This window comes from Pieris napi, chromosome 18 (genome assembly GCF_905475465.1).
Source record: "Pieris napi chromosome 18, ilPieNapi1.2, whole genome shotgun sequence".
NCBI lineage: Eukaryota > Metazoa > Arthropoda > Insecta > Lepidoptera > Pieridae > Pieris > Pieris napi.
This window is the reverse complement of record NC_062251.1, coordinates 1,662,955-1,684,395: the sequence shown is the minus strand read 5'-3', so window position 1 is coordinate 1,684,395 and position 21,441 is coordinate 1,662,955. Positions and strand designations below refer to the sequence as shown.

Below are 21,441 nucleotides of genomic sequence, written 5' to 3'. Positions count from 1 at the left end.
GGGGATCGAACCCAGGACCCATGGATTCGCAGTCAGGGGTACTAACCACTAGACCAATGAGCCCTCCTCTAAATATATTTCGAAAGCTTTAAGCTTCTATAAACTGAACAAAAACCTCAATTCAAACACTCTATTTTAATTTCAGAGCCGCATAATTTTAAAATGTACTTCAAACAAAAGATTTTAAAGTGGTTCTAGGTGCAAAGTTTGCGAGAAAAACCAGATTTAAAGTGTTAAAATAAATCTAAAACTCAACTCAAGAGTTCGTTCGAATCATGGCCGTGTACGAATAAATTTTTCTATTTACTACTCCTTATTGTTTCAAATATAGTTGTTTTAATGTGGCACTGCTACCACTATGAGGAACCAGCTGCCCACTTAAGTATTTCCGAACCAATTCGACTTAGGGTCCTTCAAGAAAAGAGCGTACGGCGTACCCATTCTTAAAAGGCCGGCAACGCACTCGCGAGCCCTCTGGCAATGTGAGTCCATGGACGGTGGTATCACTTAACATCAGGTGAGCCTCCTGCTCGTTTGCCCCTATAAAAAATACGAGGGGGCTCGCAAGTGGGTTGCCGGCCCTTTAAGAATTGGTACGCTAAAGCTTATATCCACAAGTGGATACACCATTAAGAAAACATCAGGTACATGGCAGAGAGTGGCATAGCGCAAAGGCGGGATTTGGAGGAGGCCGTTGCCGAACACACACAGATAGAAATATAAAAGTGTTTAAGTATCTGAATATTATTATCAAACATTATGAATACATTAAAACACCACCACAGTATTTTGTTTATTTGCATAGAAAGCGGTAGATTTAGATGGAATAATTCGCACTATCTGGCATACTAAATAGTCATGCAAATGTCATATTAATTATCATAATGTCATCCTTTTGTAAAACGTACGTTTTACTATACTTGAGAACAGTACTGTACTAGGGTACTGAAAAACGTTACGGCGAGATACATGGGGGGGGTCAATAATCTCAAAAAATTGCGTTACGTAATACTTGAACGCTCCCTTACTTAATGAAATAATAATGATATTGATATGTATTATAAACACCATCGGTGTTCAAGTCTCAATCGCTCTCTCTCTTTTCTTCGACCCTCATGTGGCTATAGAAGTTTAACTTCATAAATGCCTGACAATTAATGATAATGAAAATTGTTCACCTCTCAGCGCGGTGAAACCATATCAAGGTCGAAACAAATCCATTACAACAAATATACATAAACAATAAACATGTCTATCAGAAACGTTTTTATTAGTCTGAATCGCTCTGTGTATATCATTTATAGATATTTAAGACAAACACGTCCAGTTAATTAAATACAGGAAATAAAAATATGTAGCCAGATTTTCAAGTCAAATCATTTATTTCAATAGGCCCATTAAAAAGGCACTTTAGAAAGTCAAAATTACAAGTTAATAAAAATCGGTTGTCTGTAAAGTCGGTTTACTGACGATAGTTGAACGTGACAACGTCATAAGAAGATACTGATGAATTTTAGAAATTTTAATTTTATCTGTTTGATAGATATTTTGTATGGATATAGAGAAGGAGGTATTTATTTGTACGCATAAATACAATTATGTAATTTTTTTTAATGAATGGACGCTGCCGAACGCGGAGGCCGATTGTGCCTCTTTGTCGCTCGCTCCGCGCTCTCGCTTGCACTTCAAGCTTTAAATGGAACGCCTCAGAGCGAGGTAACACCGCATGCGTCATGTTTTTCCGTGCGTGCAGCCGGCTCCATCGATTTATAAGACGTTGTCACGTCAAAATTACTAGAATGATAGTCATATGGAGAAGAATGGGCAAGAAACTCCATACTTACTCTTTTAAAATAGTTTTTACAATATTTTGTATACATTGATTTGATTATACGTGAAGACCATGTATCTAGAACAATAAAAACTACTACATTAACTTAAAATTAGGCGCATGGTGTTATAAAAAACAATGCAGAAGATAACTAATAGCGCGAGAGCACCATGTATCTACATAATAATATTATTACATGGTGTTCACATATTTTCATAATTAATTTTAATTATTGTATTGCCAACAAATATTTGCAATTGTCTTTTTATTATTTTTGTTTATAAAGAACAGAGGGGAAACGGGCAGGATGGTCATCTGATGTTAAGCGATGTAGACCAATGGACACTCTCAATGCCAGAGGGCTCGCGAGTGCGTTGCCGGTGTTTTAGGATTGGTTTGCTCTTTTCTTGAGTTGAAGTCGAATTGGTTTGGAAATACTAGTGTTTGCCGCGAACCAGCTGCCCACTGAAGAAGACAAAACACAGCCACGCAGTCGATCTATACTTTTGACTTTTGACCTTAGACCAAGAAGTTCGAGAGATTTTATTATCCAGACGGTACCATTATAACCTTAAATCATATCCACCCTGGTGTATAACGTACTCATAAAAGAATACCATAAAACATTAAAACGTTTTAGCTGAAAACAGCTTTTTCATTTGCATATACATATCTAGTTATAACAGAATAGCAAAGCGTGAACTGGCCATGGAGAACGTTGAATGAGGATCACGGGGCGGGGCGCGGTCAAGGCCGTTACCACGCCCCGTCTAGGGCAAGTATTGGGTATACGTTTTGTGAATATAGTCCCATAACTCCTTCAAGAAAAGATTGTACCAATTCTTAAATGAAAGATAGACTCCGGATCATGAAACAGATACAGAAATCCAAGGCCCAGACCTAAAAAGGGAGCGTTCAAGTATTACGTAACGCAATTTTTGGAGATTATTGACCCCCCCCCCCCATGTAACTCGCCGTAAGGTTTTTCAGTACCCAAGTACAGTACTGTACCCAAGTATAGTAAAACGTTTCGTGACCATCTAGTGACTCTTTAGTTACTATTATGTGGTGTAAGTCGAAAAAAATATTAACAATAACGCGTAATTTAATCCCCGCCCCGCATCGTAACGTTTTACAAAAGGAGAAAAATACGTTACGTAATACTTGAACGCTCCCAAAGCCACGATTTATTTATTCTGTCTTTTCGACTTCTTTCTGTTTTTACTGAGGCCCAGATTTATATAGTTGTATAACACTTCAAAACATATATTTAAACTAGCCACTTGAATATTTTTGCGTCTGGCAATCATCTAATGAGGTCGTGATGTTGTATTAATTAAGCCTTGCAGGCATATTTTAATTCGAAAGAGCTATTTATATGTCGAGAATCGTCTGTGTATTCCACTTTTTATGTAATAGGAGGCAAACTGGCAGGAGGCTCACCTGTTAAGTGATACCACCCATAGACACTCTCATTGCTCGCAAGTGCGTCGCCGGTCTTTCGAGAATTGGTACGCTCTTTTCTTGAAGGACTCTAAGTCGAATTACCCCCATTTTAATTTTTTTTTTAATATTCGTTTGATAATTTTTTAATATTACTATGTAGGTTAAGAAAATTGCAAATTCTGTACATTGGATTGTTATGATTACGACAATAAACGTAATATAAACTAATAAAAATATATATATTTATTTCCATATTGAATGCATTAAACATAACCCCAACTCCACAAAAACGTCAAAAGAGTAAATTCAATAATATATTCAATTAGGGCAACCCCGAAAAACAAGGCAATAAAACCAAAGAGGACAGACGAATAACAACAACATGGCGGCTTGTTCCCGCCAAAAGTGACAGCAATATTACATGGCACAATCAATACGGTATGCTTATTGTTTTTGCCAGTGATGTCTATTGTTAAATTTATGTATTTATTTAGCTTAATTAGATAAAACATAACTATACAAAATTTTTGTTGGTTGAATGTAGTCTTTTAGTAAGATAACCACATCTGTGCACCAGTGTTTTGTGCATCTGTGTTTAGTAGAACTGTCTCAAAGGTTTAATCAACAAAACCATATTAGATTCAATGAAATTATTGTGCAAAAAATTTGTCTATATCTAAATATAAATCTATATTTTTATAAAATTACCAGAAAATCACAGTATATTATTCCCATACGCTTCGATGGCGATGAGTCGAAACTATTAAGCGGCGAGAAGTTTTCGGCAGTGGTAACATAGGTGTTGTTTGTTTAATGTGTAATTTCAGCTTTCTTTTCTTTATCTATTAATATACTTAATTCCATTCCAATTTCTGTTTCGTATATTTTGTTTAACAATCTGTTTTGGTTTTGTATTTTGTTTTTGCGTTATGGGAGTATTCTTGTAAAACCGTTTTGACTTCAAAAACTAGGAACAATTTAATAAAGTTATCTAGTTTATTTTATACAACACAGGTTCAAAGGTATGTAAAACTAATTATGAACTGGTTGGTACTATCGGTGACCTCAGAGCTGGTGCTTTCGTCGCTCAACGAATAGGTATCGCAATACAGCGAGGAAATGCTGCCAGCGATAAAGATACACTGCCGCAGGGACCAAATTATTTATTATAAATATAATAGTATTGAGGTTAAGAATATTGTAAATATTACACAATTAATTTGTAATTATGGACTTGACAAATCATTCTAAATTTTTATACTACATAAATATGGCTTGAGAAATATCCGTGTTATAGGGGAGAAATACCGCGTTCTATGGGGGACGAAAAACGCGTTATAGGGGGGACTACTGTACTAGGTTTTTAAATTACTTAACATTCCTACCGTATCCCTTTATTCCATATCACATTCAATTAAGCGTACAAATGGCTGGCTGTGGCCTTTCGCCAACTGAGTCAGCTAGTTCACTTATCTGTTGCATAAATGGAATATTGTGGTGAAATGTCACAATTATCATTTGCAATTGCAATTAAAACGTATCCGTTTACGATAATTACGTCAACATAATACGTTTAGAATAATGAAATAGAAAAAAAAGGGTGCGTGTACTTATGTACGCGCGTAAGAAGTTAGACTTCTTTGGCATTATTAAAAATAGTTTTTGATTGCATGCAAATAATAGATTACAATTAAATAATCAAAGACTGGAAAAGGAGTCATTATAGTCAATAAAGTTCAGTTTACATTTGAAAAATTAAATAAATAAATATTTATTATTATTCTCTTACATTAAGTGTAACATGAATTCTATTATTATTTGAATGTTGTTTTTAAATTATATCCAATGCCGTAGCATCTTTCGTGGGAAACTTCATTATGTTAATTTTGTGTCACGGTGCGCGCGCATCGTAAAATTTCACTCTCATCAATTTTTCATAACGCGCCTAAAGAAGTATAACTTCAAAAAATCGATTGGTGGATTGGCTTTATTTTCTTTTTATCCATATTTAATTATTATTATTTCTATGTTGATTCAGATTATTTATTAATAATATTTTCATAAGGGGCAAAAGGAAGCCTAATCTGACATTAAGTGATACCCATGAGCACTCAAAGCCCGAGGGCTCAGAAGTGTGCTGTCTTTTAATAACCCGAATTGGGTCGGAAATACTTCAGTGGGCAGCTGGTTCCACATAGTGGTGGTGCAAAAACTGCCTTAAGAAACGCTCAGTTGTGGAACGACGGACGTCGAGGTGAATTTGGAATTCCGTATTCTCCCCGACGTACCATTAAAAAACATGTTTTATAGTTTTTTTTTTTTATATAAGTCTTTATCTTGCAATCAGTCAGCGAGACCAGTGATTCCCAAAGTGGTCTATATCGACCCCTAGGGGTCTATCACAACCTGCAAGGGGTCTACGTCAGCGAAAAAAAATTTGGGGGTCCATGAAATGAAAATGTAGTGGATCTTAACACGTACACTGATTTATTAACTTACATCATACTATATTATAATATCAAAACCTATACATTATTTATAAAAGTACCTACATATCAGATAAAAGAAATTATTTTGAGTAGTTTTAATTTAAATTCAATTAATAAATGTATAGATTAACATGTGTTTTTACTTTAATACTAAACTTCACTACAGTTAGAAATTTACACGAAATCAATATCAGGTAAGTAGGGGGTCTACCCAACACGGAAAAATATGGCAAGGGGTCTACGACACAAAAAAAGTTTGGGGAACTCTGAGCTAGACTATGAGCAGATGTGTTGAAAGCTGTAAGACGTTCAGAGCAAAATCTCCATCGAGACTGCTCCTCTCTTTCAACCGTGTCTATCAAGACTTAGGATTTGTCGCCTTTTAAGCCTATTTATTAGGTCCGGTATGGTTAGTTGCGTGGCAAGCTTATTAGGATGCATTTCTAGCCTTTTTCTGTATTTCATACTCCAGGTCTTGATCTCCTCTTTGACATGTTTTATAGTAATAAACTTTTTTACTAACACAAATGTCGCTACCTCTAACTTAACATTAAATATTCTTTCTGTCATTTCATTTGTTATTCTGTAGACGTCATTTATAATTTATACAGATACATCGTAAAGGTGGGTCAAAGTGAAGTTATACAAAAGATTTGAGCCTTTTTTTAAATCCAAGGAAGTTCAGGCACCTAATGGTAGCCTGTAAACATCAAAGTACCGTTTAGTTGCATTCAATGCAATGCATTAGGCCATTCAAGTATTACTTTTGTTACGCATACGACTATCGAAAAGTAATTGTCTCAAGCCCCAAGCGTAAGGTAATTTCAATTTGACAGCTGCTGTCGTATGACAGTGACAGAATTGTTTTAAACTTTATCACCCTAAATAGACTATTTTTCTATTTATTACACTTTTTTTTTTCTCTGCGGTTATTTGCAATCAGCCCCAAGGCTATGAGCAAATTTTTTCTGTGGTGCTGTCATGTGAAGTGACTTCCCATTGGAAGCATCTACTCATTATCTGTCTAGAGCTACTGTCGGTCTTCTAGCTCTAGAATATGGTGACGTTTTAGTCGACTCACATACTGTCTAATGGTGAGTTGGCGAGCAAGTTTATTCGGGTGACAGCTTAACCGCTCTTTGTATTTAGCTGCCAGTCTCCGGATTTCCTCTTTGATTGTTCTAATTTTAAGGCGCTCGTGAACTTCATTGTTGGTTGTGTACCATGGTACTTTTTTTTTTCTTTTTTTTTATATTGGCTCTGGCACGATTTGTGCATTAGCCAGCGTCAAGTATAGGATTTTTATAATTCGTTATTTTTGCCTTAGAAATTCGACCGTGTCCTCCATGTACGGTTTAGGCACTCGCCCGGTACCGCACAACCCTCCCAAAGGCCGAGAACAAATTTTAAATTAAATTAAAATTTGCCCTCGAACCGGGAATCGAACCCGGTACCCCTCACCTAGCAGCCACTTAATAAGACCGCTAGGCTATGAGGCCCCCTAAGACCATGGTACTTTTGCAACTGCTCTTAGGATCTTGTTCTGTTGTCACTGGAGTACCTATATTTATGTTGGTATCACTTGCGCTGCCCCATAGTTGGAGGCCATATGTCCAAATGGGCTTAAGGATGACTTTATATATAAGAAGTTTGTTATCTAGAGAAAGTCTTGTGTTTCTTCCTAGCATCCAGTAAAGTCTGTTGTACAATACTTTTTCTAAACTTACTGTCTTTAAAGTATAATAAGGCTGTTTATTATACTTTAAAGATTTATTTTTACATTAATAACATGTGTGGCTCTATTTCCTTTAAAGATATTTCTTTAAATCCTTAAAATTGAATGTCCCGCCTAATAGGTTACGTAGTTTAAATACTGGAACGGGTCCTTTGGAACACGGTTCATACATTATTCCATTTAATGTTGCACCCTAATTTATCCCTCCGTTTGTGGAATGATATAGTGGTTCCCCTGGGCACGATATGAGCGTATTGCTACCTGTTGTATATTTTCTAAGTTTAATGAAGGGTTCTAACCATTGGGACTGTTCAAGTATTACGTAAGCACTATAGGGGGGAGGGGGTCTTTGATTTTCATATTTGGTGATTACGTCAACAGTAAGTACTTTTTTAAACATATTACCCACACATTGTCTATGCTTGAAAACGAAATGGAGGATTTTGAATTGAGAAATTTTCGAGGATTCCCACAAAAAAATAAATATAGTTAAAAAAACTCTAAAACACGCTTTTAAAGCACATCAAACTAAAAAGTGAAAAATAACTCCTAATTTAGGCTGATAATGGTAATGAACAAAAAATACTGGTTTTATTGTGAAAGAGCGTGGGTTGCTCGATAGACGAAAAATATGGCACAGAGCGCCCCACGCTTTTTCACAATAATACCAATAAATATAGTTTTTTTAAACTATATTTATTTTCCACTTTTTAGTCCTAGCAGCAATACGTGTTGTCTCAATTTAATCGTATTGCTTTGTGGACTTAAAAAAAATTTCATTGTTTTTTCGAGATAAACCTATGAAATTATTATATTGTCGCTGATTCTTTATAAGTGTACAAAGTTTGAATTAAATCTGTCCGTTTAAAGTGGGTCAAAATCGAGTCCGAAGGAGTCGGTTACATACATACATACATACAGGTGAAGCTAATATAAAGCGTGTAATTAATACGGTTTTGTACTATTTTTGAGAGCTTTGCTTACTTTTTCTGACAAGAGGAAGGGGGGGATAAATTACAGTATATCTGCTTACGTAATACTTGAACGGCCACATAGTTATATTTATTCATATGTTGCAGCAGTCTGCCTGGTGGCTTCAGCGACTTTCATTCCTGAGGTCGTAGAACCTTGGCTGTGCAACAATGGACTTCCTACGCGCTAACATTCGCCGGTATGAAGGTAAACATAGTGTGGAAACCGGCGTGCCATAGACCCAACACGACAGCGTGTGTCAAAGGAGGCTGATCACCTATTAGATTGACAAATCATGAAACTAATTTGAGTGTACGATCGACCAGGTGATAAACCACTCCTTATATGGAAATTGTATTCGTTTTTACAACAAACTACCAAGGGAAATTAGAGAATTATCACTGAATAAATTCAAAGCCCTCGTTAAACGAAAATTAATCAATAAAGCTTTTTATGACGATTATTTAAATGATTTGCTCCAGTTCAAACAATTTGTGTGACATAAAACTTAGCGATTAAAAAGAGTGGCGGAGAATTTCTTGCCACTTCTTGCCCGCTTTACGCCCTGGACTTGCGAACTGGTAGTAAATGTAAATTAACAATTAATTAATTTCTTTTTTGACGTTCATAAATGTACTTGTTTATCTATAGGATAAGATATTTTGAGTTTGCACCAAGAATTCGTCTAACATTTTCACAAGGCTAAATAAATAAATGTAATTTTTTTTGAGACTCCTGTTATATTTGTATACTAGCTGGCCTGGCGAACATCGTACCGCCTAACAGTCGATTCTTTATTTTTTTTAATACTTATTCTGCTATTCGGGACACCGGTCTAGCTAGTAAGATAAAAATGTACCTTCCCGAAACCCCTCCACTAACACACTCCACAAGAAAATTGATAAGACAACAAATACATTATGTAAAAAAATCAAAATTTACCTTTCCAGAACCCCTCCACTAACACTTGAACTTTATGATATGGTATTAAAGTTCAAATTGCCTTTAAATATTATTACGAATATTTTGTATGGGAATATAGAAATGTGTTGTTTTTAGACTTTTTCACTCAATTTTTTTAATTTTTCTCTCCGTAAGAACCATCCTCGTACTTCAAAGAATATTATAAAAAAAGAATCAGACAAATCGGTCAAGCCGTTTTCATGTTATGTCGTGACAACGGAAAACGGGTTTCTTTTTTATATATATATAGATGTACTTAGTATCCTAGTAATAATATCGTTATCTACTATTTTTCCTGAAAAAAAATAGATGATGCTTTTACAACTTTGTTTGACGGTTCATTGGTCTGGGTAGTACCCCTGACTGCGAATCCATGGGTCCCGGGTTCAATCCCCGGCTGAGACAAAACATCGATGTTAGAGCATTTGGTGTTGTGCTTAGGTCTTGGGTGTTTAAACATGTATTTATATATCTATCTATCATATGTTTGTATATCCGTTGCCTAGTACCCATAACACAAGCTTCACCAGCTTAGCATGGGACTAGGTCAATTGTGAATTGTCCAATCAAAAGCGATATGTTAAGTTCCCGAACCAAATATCAGTGAAGCAATAAACTTTAAATGCCCTGTACTCGGCACAAGTTTTCTTTTCAATATTAATGTCCGAATATTGGATGGTGGCCAGCGCTTTCAACCAGTTTCTATAGAGCTTTATAATGGCTAGGGTTGACGTATACGAGAAATAAACATATTGTTGGATTAATTTTATATTTGTATCATTTAGGGTCTGTTTCACAATGTATGGATAAAGTCCCAAATAGCTATGCAACACATAAATTATTTGGAAGATAAATTGTGCTATTTGACATTCATCGGACTCATAACCTTTGATGGATTTTATGTGACGAATAGCGCTATCTGACAGTAGTGAAACGCAACAATTGTGTATATCCTATCAATAAGTAATAAATAGCTAATTTGGAACTTATGTAGAACTTATCCGTACATTGTGAAACAGACCCTTAATCTAATCATCAGTGTTTTTGCGAGATCCCTGATGTTGTAGGTAACACTTTGAACAACAGACTTTCTATATGTACGGTTCCTGCGTGATCGGGGTTTTATTTTCACTATATTAACAATACGTACAATAGAATGTAAGCGAAATAATGAAATGTTAATTGCTATTAAACGAATGCATAGTAACAGTTGAAGAGAGTGCCTAAGTCTGGCTATACTCGCGGGGCGTTAATCCCATGATTTAGTTAATTGCTATAAAACGAATAAATGCAATGTTACAGTTGAAGAAGTAAATTTTTGACATCTATTGTCAAAGTGACAGTTCTGGTACACAGATTAAACAGAATTCTCAAATCAATCCGGCACTTGTGCAGCCTATTCAAAAAATAATCTTAATAATAATAGTAGATATGATTGTATAGCCACATAAACATTTGACATCCAACTGACAGAATTGTTACAGAGATTAAACAGAATTTTGAAATCAATCCAGCCCTTATGAGCCTATTCAAAGAAATAATCTTTATAATAATAGTAGATATGACTTGTATAGCCAAGTAAACATTTGACATCTATTGTCAAACTAACAGAATTGTTACACAGATTAAACAGAATTTTGAAATCAATCCAGCCCTTATGCAGCCTATTCAAATAATCTTAATAATAATAGTATATATGATTTTATAGCCACATAAACATTTGACATCTATTGTCAAACTGACAGAATTGTTACACAGATTAAACAGAATTTTGAAATCAATCCAGCACTTATGCAGCCTATTCAAATAAATAATATTAATAATAATAGTAGATATGATTTTTATAGCCAAGTAAACTTTTGACATTTATTGTCAAACTGACAGTACTGTTACACAGATTAAACATTTAAATACGATGTCTATTAAAATCATCATATCGATAGATGCCAGCCCTAGCGGTGTCAGACAGAGTGGCATCGCGTTGAAATAACACATGATAACGAGGAAGAGGCTGGCGCCGAATGAAAGAACTACTCTGTATTTATAATGTTTGTGACCACAGGTATAACTACGTTTTTTTTGAATATTATAGCAATAGTTTTAACTTTATAACTATGTTTTTTTTTAAATATTATGGCAATAGTTTTAACTTTATAACTATGTTTTTTTTTTAATATTATGGCAATAGTTTTAACTTTATAACTATGGTTTTTTTTTAAATATCATGGCAATAGTTTTAACTTTATAACTATGTTTTTTTTTTTTAAATATTATGGCAATAGTTTTAACTTTATAACTATGTTTTTTTTTAAATATTATGGCAATAGTTTTAACTTTATAACTATGTTTTTTTTTAATATTATGGCAATAGTTTTAACTTTATAACTATGGTTTTTTTTTAATATCATGGCAATAGTTTTAACTTTATAACTATGTTTTTTTTTTTTAAATATTATGGCAACAGTTTTAACTTTATAACTATGGTTTATTTTTTTAATATTATGGCAATAGTTTTAACTTTATAACTATGGTTTTTTTTAAATATTATAGCAATAGTTTTAACTTTATAACTATGGTTGGTCTGGAATTAGTTTGTTTTTCTGGTTTAATTTTTTTGTATACTTTAATAGAACAGTGGGTTAAGTGATGTTTGTTATTTTGACTGTATTGCGTGTTGTTCCCACGAGAATGTAAGTACGTGCTTCTATTTCACCATGCCTCCTGCTGATAGAGGACAAATCTTTGTTTTTCATTTATTTTATTATTATTTATTACTTAAGATGTGGAACATAGTGTAATGGTTGCAGCTCCTTACAAACGTTGTGTAAAACAAAAAAATATGCGAAAAAATAGTGACGGAGGGTTTATTGCCAGTTCTTCTCTTCCGTTCTACGACCTTGATTTGAGAACTGGCAGTAAATGTAAAATTAGAAGCATTTAATGTATATTCCTTTTTTATGTTCATAAGTGTTCATTGTATTACCTATATGAATGAATGATTTTTGACTTTGACCACCACCGACACACACATTGCCAGAAGGCTCGCTAGCGGCCTTTTAGAATTGGTACGTTCTTTGTGATTTCAGCTATTGTAATAACTTACGGACTGAATTTGACTCTTTTCCTTTAACTCTGGTTTTAAGTCTCCTAACCTCAACCTGGGTTGGCAGAAATTATATATTATATATGTATATAGTTAAGTTACATATAAATATTTAATAATTAGAAGCGCAAACCAAATGTCAGCAATCATCGCACAGTTGAAGCCAAAATGAGCCCTTAAGTTTTTTCCATACTCATAAATTGTTACAACATTCTTGTTTCCGATGTCCGAAAAGGTCGAATGTACTTGTATTGAAAGCTCACATAGTCAAGTCTTCAATACGTCAAGTTAGTTTTTGTTATCATCGAAACCCCACTAACCCTAATGTTATGTCTATACTAATATTATAAAGAGGAAAGGTTTGATTTTTTGTTTGTTTGAAATGAATAGGCTCCGAAACTACTGGACCGATTTCAAAAATTATTTCACCGTTGGCAAGCTACACTATTCCCGAGTGACATAGGCTGTTTAATTTTCAAAAAAATTAGGGATGCTTACTAAAACTTGAATAATCTAACCCAAGGTGTAAAAAAATAAATAAAAAACTTCCTTCAATCGTGTGCGCTACGAAAACTATTAAAGATAGAACTAAATTATGTATTAAAATTTTTCAGGACACATCACTATCTATAAAAAATGTCGCGACAGCAGTCTCTATCTTTTATAGGTTCGTCACAATAAGCGTCCTTTTATTAACTTTTTTTTATTAAAATACCACAGGCTCTTTATTCGTACCTAGGTATTGATCCTTATCAAAATAATTACCAACGTTTCACATAAGCTACAATTTAATGGCATCACCACGAAAAAAGCATGGTGGATTGGTGTTCTCCTGTCTTTTCTCTTGAATAGTTTACTACTATGTAATATAACAAAAATCTTAGCCACAGCAACGCTTGGCCGAGTCTACTAGTTAGTTACAAACTCATATTCTAAATGATTAAGTTAGTTGTTACCCAGCTTCAAACAAAGTGTTTCATTCAACCATATCTGCAACAACCGCCACCAAATTTTTAGTAGTCTAATTATTTTACTTCAAATTCACATTCAAATTTTTATGTTTTAATAAAGTTGTGTGTTAAATTTGTGAAGTCATATTTTCTTGTATATTTTAAGCATACATGATGTTTTAGGACTTAAATAAATTACATTAAGTGCGATAAAATAAATAGTTAATTAACTTAAGTTGGAATATCATTAAATTATTGTGACCAGTTTATATTTAAGTAGCGTGATTATTGACTGTTAACAAAACACGCTAGGGCACAGTTTTGATTATACGAATTTTTGACAGTTAAGAAATTAAAAATATAATGTCATAGACAAAAGAAAGACAAAAGAAGAAAAGGGCAAGAGCACATTTTCTGTAGTTTTTGACGTGATAACGTCTTTAAAATCGTTTTAGTCGGGTGACATGTTCAGAAACTTGTGTCACACCAAAACCTCACGAGCGCGATCGCAGGTATAACGAGAGAGAGACGGACCGATCTCCCGTCTCATCTCGAGCGCTGCCAGTCATTCCGTGAATGTATGAAGAAAAATGTATATCATAGTCGAATAAGTAAACTTGTCATTTTACACCCGAAATTTATCATCAAAAGTGTGAATAAAACGATAGATGTAATTTAAAATTTGAAAAAATTGTTATCTTCATTAATTCCTTACTTCCCAAAAACTTATATCACCAATAAGACGTTATCACGTAAACATCTCGATCGTAAACCTACTTTACAAACAACCAATATTTTTTTTAAATAACACTAAACCATATTACACTGTCACTTTTTCCACAGAATCCAAAGTTAGTGAGTGCGTTTGGCTTTTACGAGAAAATAATATTAAAAATAAAACAATAATAATATACGTAATACGTATATAATCCATATATTATATATCTAACGCTTTAAAGAAAGTAAATTACGTTTCTTATCTTAATAAACGCAGTAACATTGACCAAATCATTTATTCGTAGTAAATTTAAAAATAGAACACAAATCGAGTTGGCTCGCGTTACCACAAAGAATAAACTTTCCCGCCAAAACGACAACAAAACACGCCACAGATTATACAATGAAATATGATAAATGACATCTGATAGTCGTTTAGTATCTGTCACTCTGTGCCGCGACTCGGGTTGCATGAGTTGGTGAATTTTTATTTTATGCTTTTAAAGTTAATGTTAGAGTTGAGCAATACATTTTTGTATAACTAGCGGACCCGACAGACGTTGTCCTGTCTTAACTATGAATATTGATTTCAAATTGGTATAATTAATTAAAAATATTTCAGAAACAAAATGTTTATTATTCTAATGCTTTGTTTTTCTGGCTCGCATATTATTATATTATCAATATAATAACTCCGATCGAAGCATTTATTTTAAACGATATTCATTTTTCTTACACCCTCTCTGACGATATTTGCAGCACGCATTCTGTCAATGTTATGTCAAACGCCATAAGGTTACATCAAAAAGTTCGAATTGAATGGTGGTTAAGTATTCTTAAATTTTCTAATTTTCCGCGCAATGTTTTTCTTTTTTTCTTTTATAAGAACCTTCTCCTGACAATTACAAACACAACAAAAAAATCAGACTAATCGGTCAAGCCGTTTTCATGTTATGTCGTGAAAACGGAAAACGGGTTTCATTTTTATATATATAGATTACGACGAGCATGGCACAGATGTGATATAGTCATTACTAACTGGAGTACATCTGGTAAATAGAGCAGTGTTAGGCCTAGAGGTTTCAGCGTGCGACTCTCATACCTGAAGTCGGAGGTTCGATCAGCTGTGCACCAATGGACTTTCTACATTCGCTCGTATGAAAGAAAACATTGCATCGTGAGGAAAGCGACATGCCTTAGACCCTAGAAAAGTTAGCGTGTGTCAGGCACAGGAGGCTGATCACGTACTTGCCTATCAGACAAATGCTACTATAAAGAGATGGATCCCATCTGGCTGTTATTTTGATTTGCGTTCCCTTGGCAATCTGATTTGAATTCTGTCACTCCCCTTTACTGTTCAAAGTATCCTATTGATATCAGCTGACCTGTCTTTTAATTTATTTCTTTTTGATCATTTATCTTTTGCCTCGTAATTAGCTATTTATATATATTAGTTCTGAGTCATTAACGATCTTTTATATCTTTGTTTATATGTTCTTTTTTGTCAATTATTTATGCACTTCTTGTACCTATGTAGGTGTTTTTTTTTTATTGTTGCATACTAGGGTTGCCAGGAAGAAATCATTTGTAAGTGATAAGGCTGCCCATTGCCTAATACCTTATGTAAATTTTTTATATGCATAAGGTACGAAGCAAATCTCTGGATTAGGTACTTATGCTATATAGCCAGGAGAGGGCCAAATAGTCTCAACGAGTTGGTAATGTTAGGGAGGAGTGATGGCAGAAGTCGGAGTCGATCGCCTACCCATTGGTCTGACCAGGTAAAGACCCTTATCCCTAATGCACTGAGACAAGCTGAGAATGGAGTGGAGTGGAGGTAGCAAGTTGATGTATCGCTTAGAGCTTTTAAAGAAAAACACGACCTTCAGTAATGAAGTTTGCGAAAAAGAAGAGAGGATGAAAAATTAAGTAGGAAAAGCGAGTCTCTATGGGGTATAGAAAAATGTTCCATATTATGTTGGTATGTATCAAAAAGGTGGGCTACGTAAAATCATATCAAGGCGAAACGAAGTTCGGTGCGGCAGCTATATAAACTCAAAAACGGCACATAATTTATGATTCATGCAGAAGATATTCAGTCCAGTTAACCAACTAAAGATTACCACAAGACTGTCGACTATCATTTAGAAACGGTTGCTTATTTACTTTGACCATATTCCCAAGGGAGAACCGAATAGTCTCGACAAGCTGGTAATGGTGGGAGGAGTCAAACTCAAAATCACTTCATTCATATAAGTTACCAAGTACACTTATGAACGTCAACAGAAGAGATGTTAAATTGATTCTAAATTTACATTTACTACCAGTTCGCAAGTCAAGGGCGTACAGCGGGCAAGAAACACTCCCGTTACTTTTTTTAAACGCCAAGTTTGAAGCAAATCAATCCCAAGGATTCACAAAAACCTTTATTTACGTTTAACGAGACTTGAATTTATTCACTCATTCTCTAATTTCTAAGTCGCGGTCGATCACCCGTTCGTCTGACCAAAGACGCGGGTCTCAACGCCCCTAATGCCCGGAGACGAGCTGATGATAGTGATGTGGAGGCAGCAAGTCGACGTTTAGGGTTTTGCAGACAGGCACGACCTTCAGTAATGAAGACCACGAAGACCCTCTTAACTTTTCCAGGGTCACGGTTACATGTGGGGTATTGGTTTTGGCCTGGTAGAGAATCTGAAAATCTTGTTTCTAGGTTTTTTTTACGTAATAGGAGGCAAACGTGCAGGAGGCTCATCTGATGTTAGATGATACCGCCGCCCATGGACAGTCACATTGCCAGAACACTCGCAAGCGCGTTGCCGGCCTTTCAAGATTTGGTACGCTCTTTTCTTGAAGGACCAAGTTGATTAAATTGTCTATTTGATTGTTTTGAAAATTATTTAGAATTTTAATTTCAGTTTTTCATTTAAATGTTTCGAAAATTTTCTGTGTTTCCTAGTAATATCATCCTACAACCTATCATTTAAGCTAAGTGAACAATTAAATCTTTAATAAAAAAAAACGTGTGTGTACTAATGTACACGCGTTAGAAGTTATACTCTGGCGTAACTGGATAAAAGTAATTTCAAAAATTTTATTCTACGTGAAGAAAAAACGACACTCACAATAGAAAAAAATAAAATGTTGACTATAGCTTACTTCAGGGTGTCGGTTTTTTGTGACGGTGTGCGCCCACATCGTAAAATTTACTCTCATCATTTTTCCCTAACGCGCCAAAAGAAGTATAACTTCAAGTATTACATAGGGGGCATAAGAATAAGCGAGGGGCACAACAAAAGTTGGCAAACACTGGTCTGCACTTTAATCTCAACACTTATCACAGAGAATCAGCTTACGCATCGAATAAACAAGTATGTGAGCTGGTACATGATGGGCTGTGGTCGGAAGGAATAATAAAGGTGCACGTATTTATACTTAAAAACGTTTAATTTGCTTGATAAATAATATTATTAATTCATTCATTCTTATCTTTGCTATATACTTGCATTTTATAATCACATAGGTAGCAACATATTATAAAAATAAATATTCTCAGTTATTTTATTATATTGTGATCAACAATAGTAGAAAATATTCAAAGATTTATTTTGTCAATATTTTAAAACAGGTGTTCTTTTTTTAAATCTACAGTTTTTTTTTTTTTTATAATATGGCAATAGTTATAACTTTATGCCAGTTTCACAGTTTACAGTTTAAACATCGTATTAAATTCTAATTATAAAATTCGAAATTTAAAATCCAGTTGACACTTCACTCCATTTTCAAAAGCACTTCGAACGTTTTATTCTTTTTTTAAACTTTTTCCAATACACTCCATGAAGTGTCATCGACGCTTCATCACGACCGGTCGCTCTAGTCTTTTAATTACGCTTTAATACTAATTTAATGGCGCTTTTATCTAATAATTTAAAAAATCGCATTCAGAGTCTTAACTTAGCGCTTGTGACCCCCATATGTTATTTAATGCAAGGTTTTCAATTCGAGACTTCAGCTAAGTAGACTAAGAATTTTCTCTTCTTAAGCTTTCTTAATAAATTGTTTTAAACGTAATACTAAATAAATAAAATAAAAAGTTCGTAGGAAGGAAAACATCGTGAGGAGGCTTGCCTTGCTTGGCGTTGCTGGCCTTTTAAGAATTGGTACGCTCTTTTCTTGAAGGACCCTAAGTCGAATTGGTTCGGAAATACTTCAGAGGACTCGCGAGTGGGTTGCCGGCCTTTTAAGAATTGATACTCTCTTTTCTTGAAAGATCCTAAGTCGAATTGGTTCGGAAATACTTCAGTGGGCAGCTGGTACCACATAGTGGTAGTGCGCGGCAAAAACTGCCTTAGAAAACGCTCAGTTGTGGATCCAAGGACGTCGAGGTGATGATCATAAAACATATACAGAAATCTGAGGCCCAGATCTAAAAATATCTTAACATTAAAAATGTTTCACTGTTTACTAACTACTTAAAGGTTCTTTATCAGAATTATTTTATTTTATTAAAATTTACAATTTTAACTGTATTATTTTTTTATAGAAAGGGGCAAACGGGCTGGAGGCTCACCTATTGTTAAGTGATACCACCCCATTAATGCCAGAGGGCTCGCGAGTGCGTTGCTGGCCTTTTAAAATTATTACTTATATTATTAATTCTATTGTGAAGTTTTTAGGTAATTTATTTATTGAGATATAAAATATTTTTACATTAATTCAAATTAATAATGTAATCTTTATAAAGTGTCATAATAATTATTCAGTATATTAATTTAGATGAATTTTCATATAATATAGAGCTTTGTAAAGGGTATCTATAATTAGCAAGGGACTGAGTAAACATTATTCCATGCCCATTGTAGCAGAAAGAAACAAATACTTTTAATTTGTAATATATTTTTTAATGTTAATAAACGATTGTTTGTTTTCGCAGTCGCCTTTAATAATACAACATTATAAGTATGACGGCGAGGACGAGAAATATATAAATGATTTAAAAACGTAATTTAACTATTCTAACAAACCTTACCTTTAAATCAAACGAACACTAGTTAAATCACACAATTCAATTCGAAATTAATTACACGACATATTAACTCGAGAAATTTCGCGCGATAGTCCGTAGTTTGCAACGTTTCAACACTGTATATCGCATTTATAATAATATATTTTACATATAATAGAAATAACGGTCATACATCAATCCATTTATCGATTTATTTTAGTTACACCCTCACACGCGTCAACCTCAGCCCGGGACGGGCGGTAACTGGGCTCTGACAGCCCGAGTGCTGCCATCTAAATTATCGATGCGCAGCTGTCAAAATTCGCAGCCATAGACGCGTTTCTTTTTAATTTACATTTGGAGTTTATGCTTTTTTAATATAGTCTACCTGTTGAATATAAAAACATGACTTTTAGAGACTTTTGGAGATATTGATTCGAAATTAAAAATAAACAATTTTCTTGATAGCATGTCAGTGTTTGCATAAAATATTATTCTGTTGGGATCCTCATTAAAATCACTAAGCACGGGGCACAGACACGAAAGTGTTTAATTAATTATTAGCAAGGGGAAACGCTTCAAGCCCTTAATTATCGTGGTAATGCCCGATTTTGAGATAATCCCACCACCATGAACCTTTTATCTTTCCCGTATGGCACCGTCTGTTACTCTAGGTCTCTTGGTGAAGACATCCTGTACTTATGGTATGGTATAGTGGACTCATACTCATAATTGGTCCGTTGTGCTTAAAGTCCTGGCTAATACAGCCAGCCTAGCTCCTTCCAGAAGCACAGAAATCTTCGGGCACTTCACAGGCTTAACGGAGCGACCTCATTGCTCTGAGGAATTTTTTCAGCCAAGCATTCCAGGACTACGTGGGTGACTGATTCCTCTGCGCTTATGTCAACGTAAAATTGTAAAAACCGTTAGATTGTAATCTATCTCGCGAGATTATAAACTGTCGACAGATTGTGAACTCAACATACTGCTTACAACTTAACGTATTATTCGGTAGATTATAATCTATCGAAGTGATATCGTCAAATTGTGAAATATTATATTCAGTTGTTAGGTTCTTAGGTCTCATCCGATCATATAGTTATCTATTCACAGTCCATTCCATCCAGTCCAAATAACCTGTGATGCCGGTTATTTCATCAGGACAATGAAGCTAATTAGAGAGTTCTGTTTGCGCCTGATACGACCTGTGACCCCAGAGCTAATGCTTTCCACAACGAATAAGTATCGCAATACAGCGAGGAAATCCCAGCAATATACTGGTACATGGACCAAACTTTTTAAATTTGTTTTAATTTTCTATTAATCAATTTTTTATTATTATAATCCCTAAGTAGGTTAAGAAGATTCTAATTACTTGATATATATTTGATTTGAATCGATCTTTATTGATAACTACGTTTCGCGAACTTCGTTTCGCCTTAATATGATTTTACTTAGCCGACCTTAGTACATATCAATACAAGAAACATTTTGCTATGCTATCTTAGACTATTCGTTTTATCGGAATAAAAACCTAAGTAATCAATAAAACGTATTGGCTTAGTACTGTAAGGATGTATCTATTTTTGTGAATAAATAAATATATTGCGCTCTTAAAACTAAATCACTAATTTCTGTTCAAGCGGAAACGCAATTTGATAGGAAGGAACGTTACCAGATTTCTTTGAAACGAAGTTTTTCTTCATCTCTTCTAACTTCTTGATAGTAAGAAACGCCAAATAAAACCAGCTACTAGATTTCTTTAAAACTTTAACAAAGTATTTCCAACTAAGCATATGTACCTACAATTTCTCCACTTCGAGCCTGTCAGACTGCTCGAGGATCCTGCCTTTAAGGAGGAGCAGTATATCATCCTTCTTCCATAGACTATAGGAATGGGAATTGTTTTTGAAAACCCCAAAAAAACGTTTGTTATTATGAAACGTTTTACATTTATCATAAAAAAGGGTGCGTGTACTTATGTACGCGCGTAAGTTATACTTCTTTGGCATTATTAAAAATAGTTTTTGATTGCATGCAAATAATTACAATTAAATAATCAAAGACTGGAAAAGGAGTCATTATAGTCAATAAAGTTCAGTTTACATTTGAAAAATTAAATAAATAAATATTTATTATTATCCTCTTACATTAAGTGTAACATAAATTCTATTATTATTCGAATGTTGTTTTTAAATTACGTCTAATGCCGTAGCATCTTCCGTGGGCA

General features: G+C 34.3%; 1 protein-coding gene across 1 annotated transcript in view; it reads right to left on the bottom strand.

Annotated features, from left to right (window-relative positions):
- The window catches only part of LOC125058566 (Kv channel-interacting protein 1), a 53,689-nt gene extending 34,201 nt beyond the window's left edge, over positions 1 to 19,488 (bottom strand). Inside the window, exon 1 of the mRNA XM_047662670.1 lies at positions 19,236 to 19,488. The gene's annotated coding sequence lies outside the window, so the exon portion shown is untranslated. The remainder of the gene's footprint in view (positions 1 to 19,235) is intronic.
- Positions 19,489 to 21,441: the final 1,953 nt, after the last annotated feature.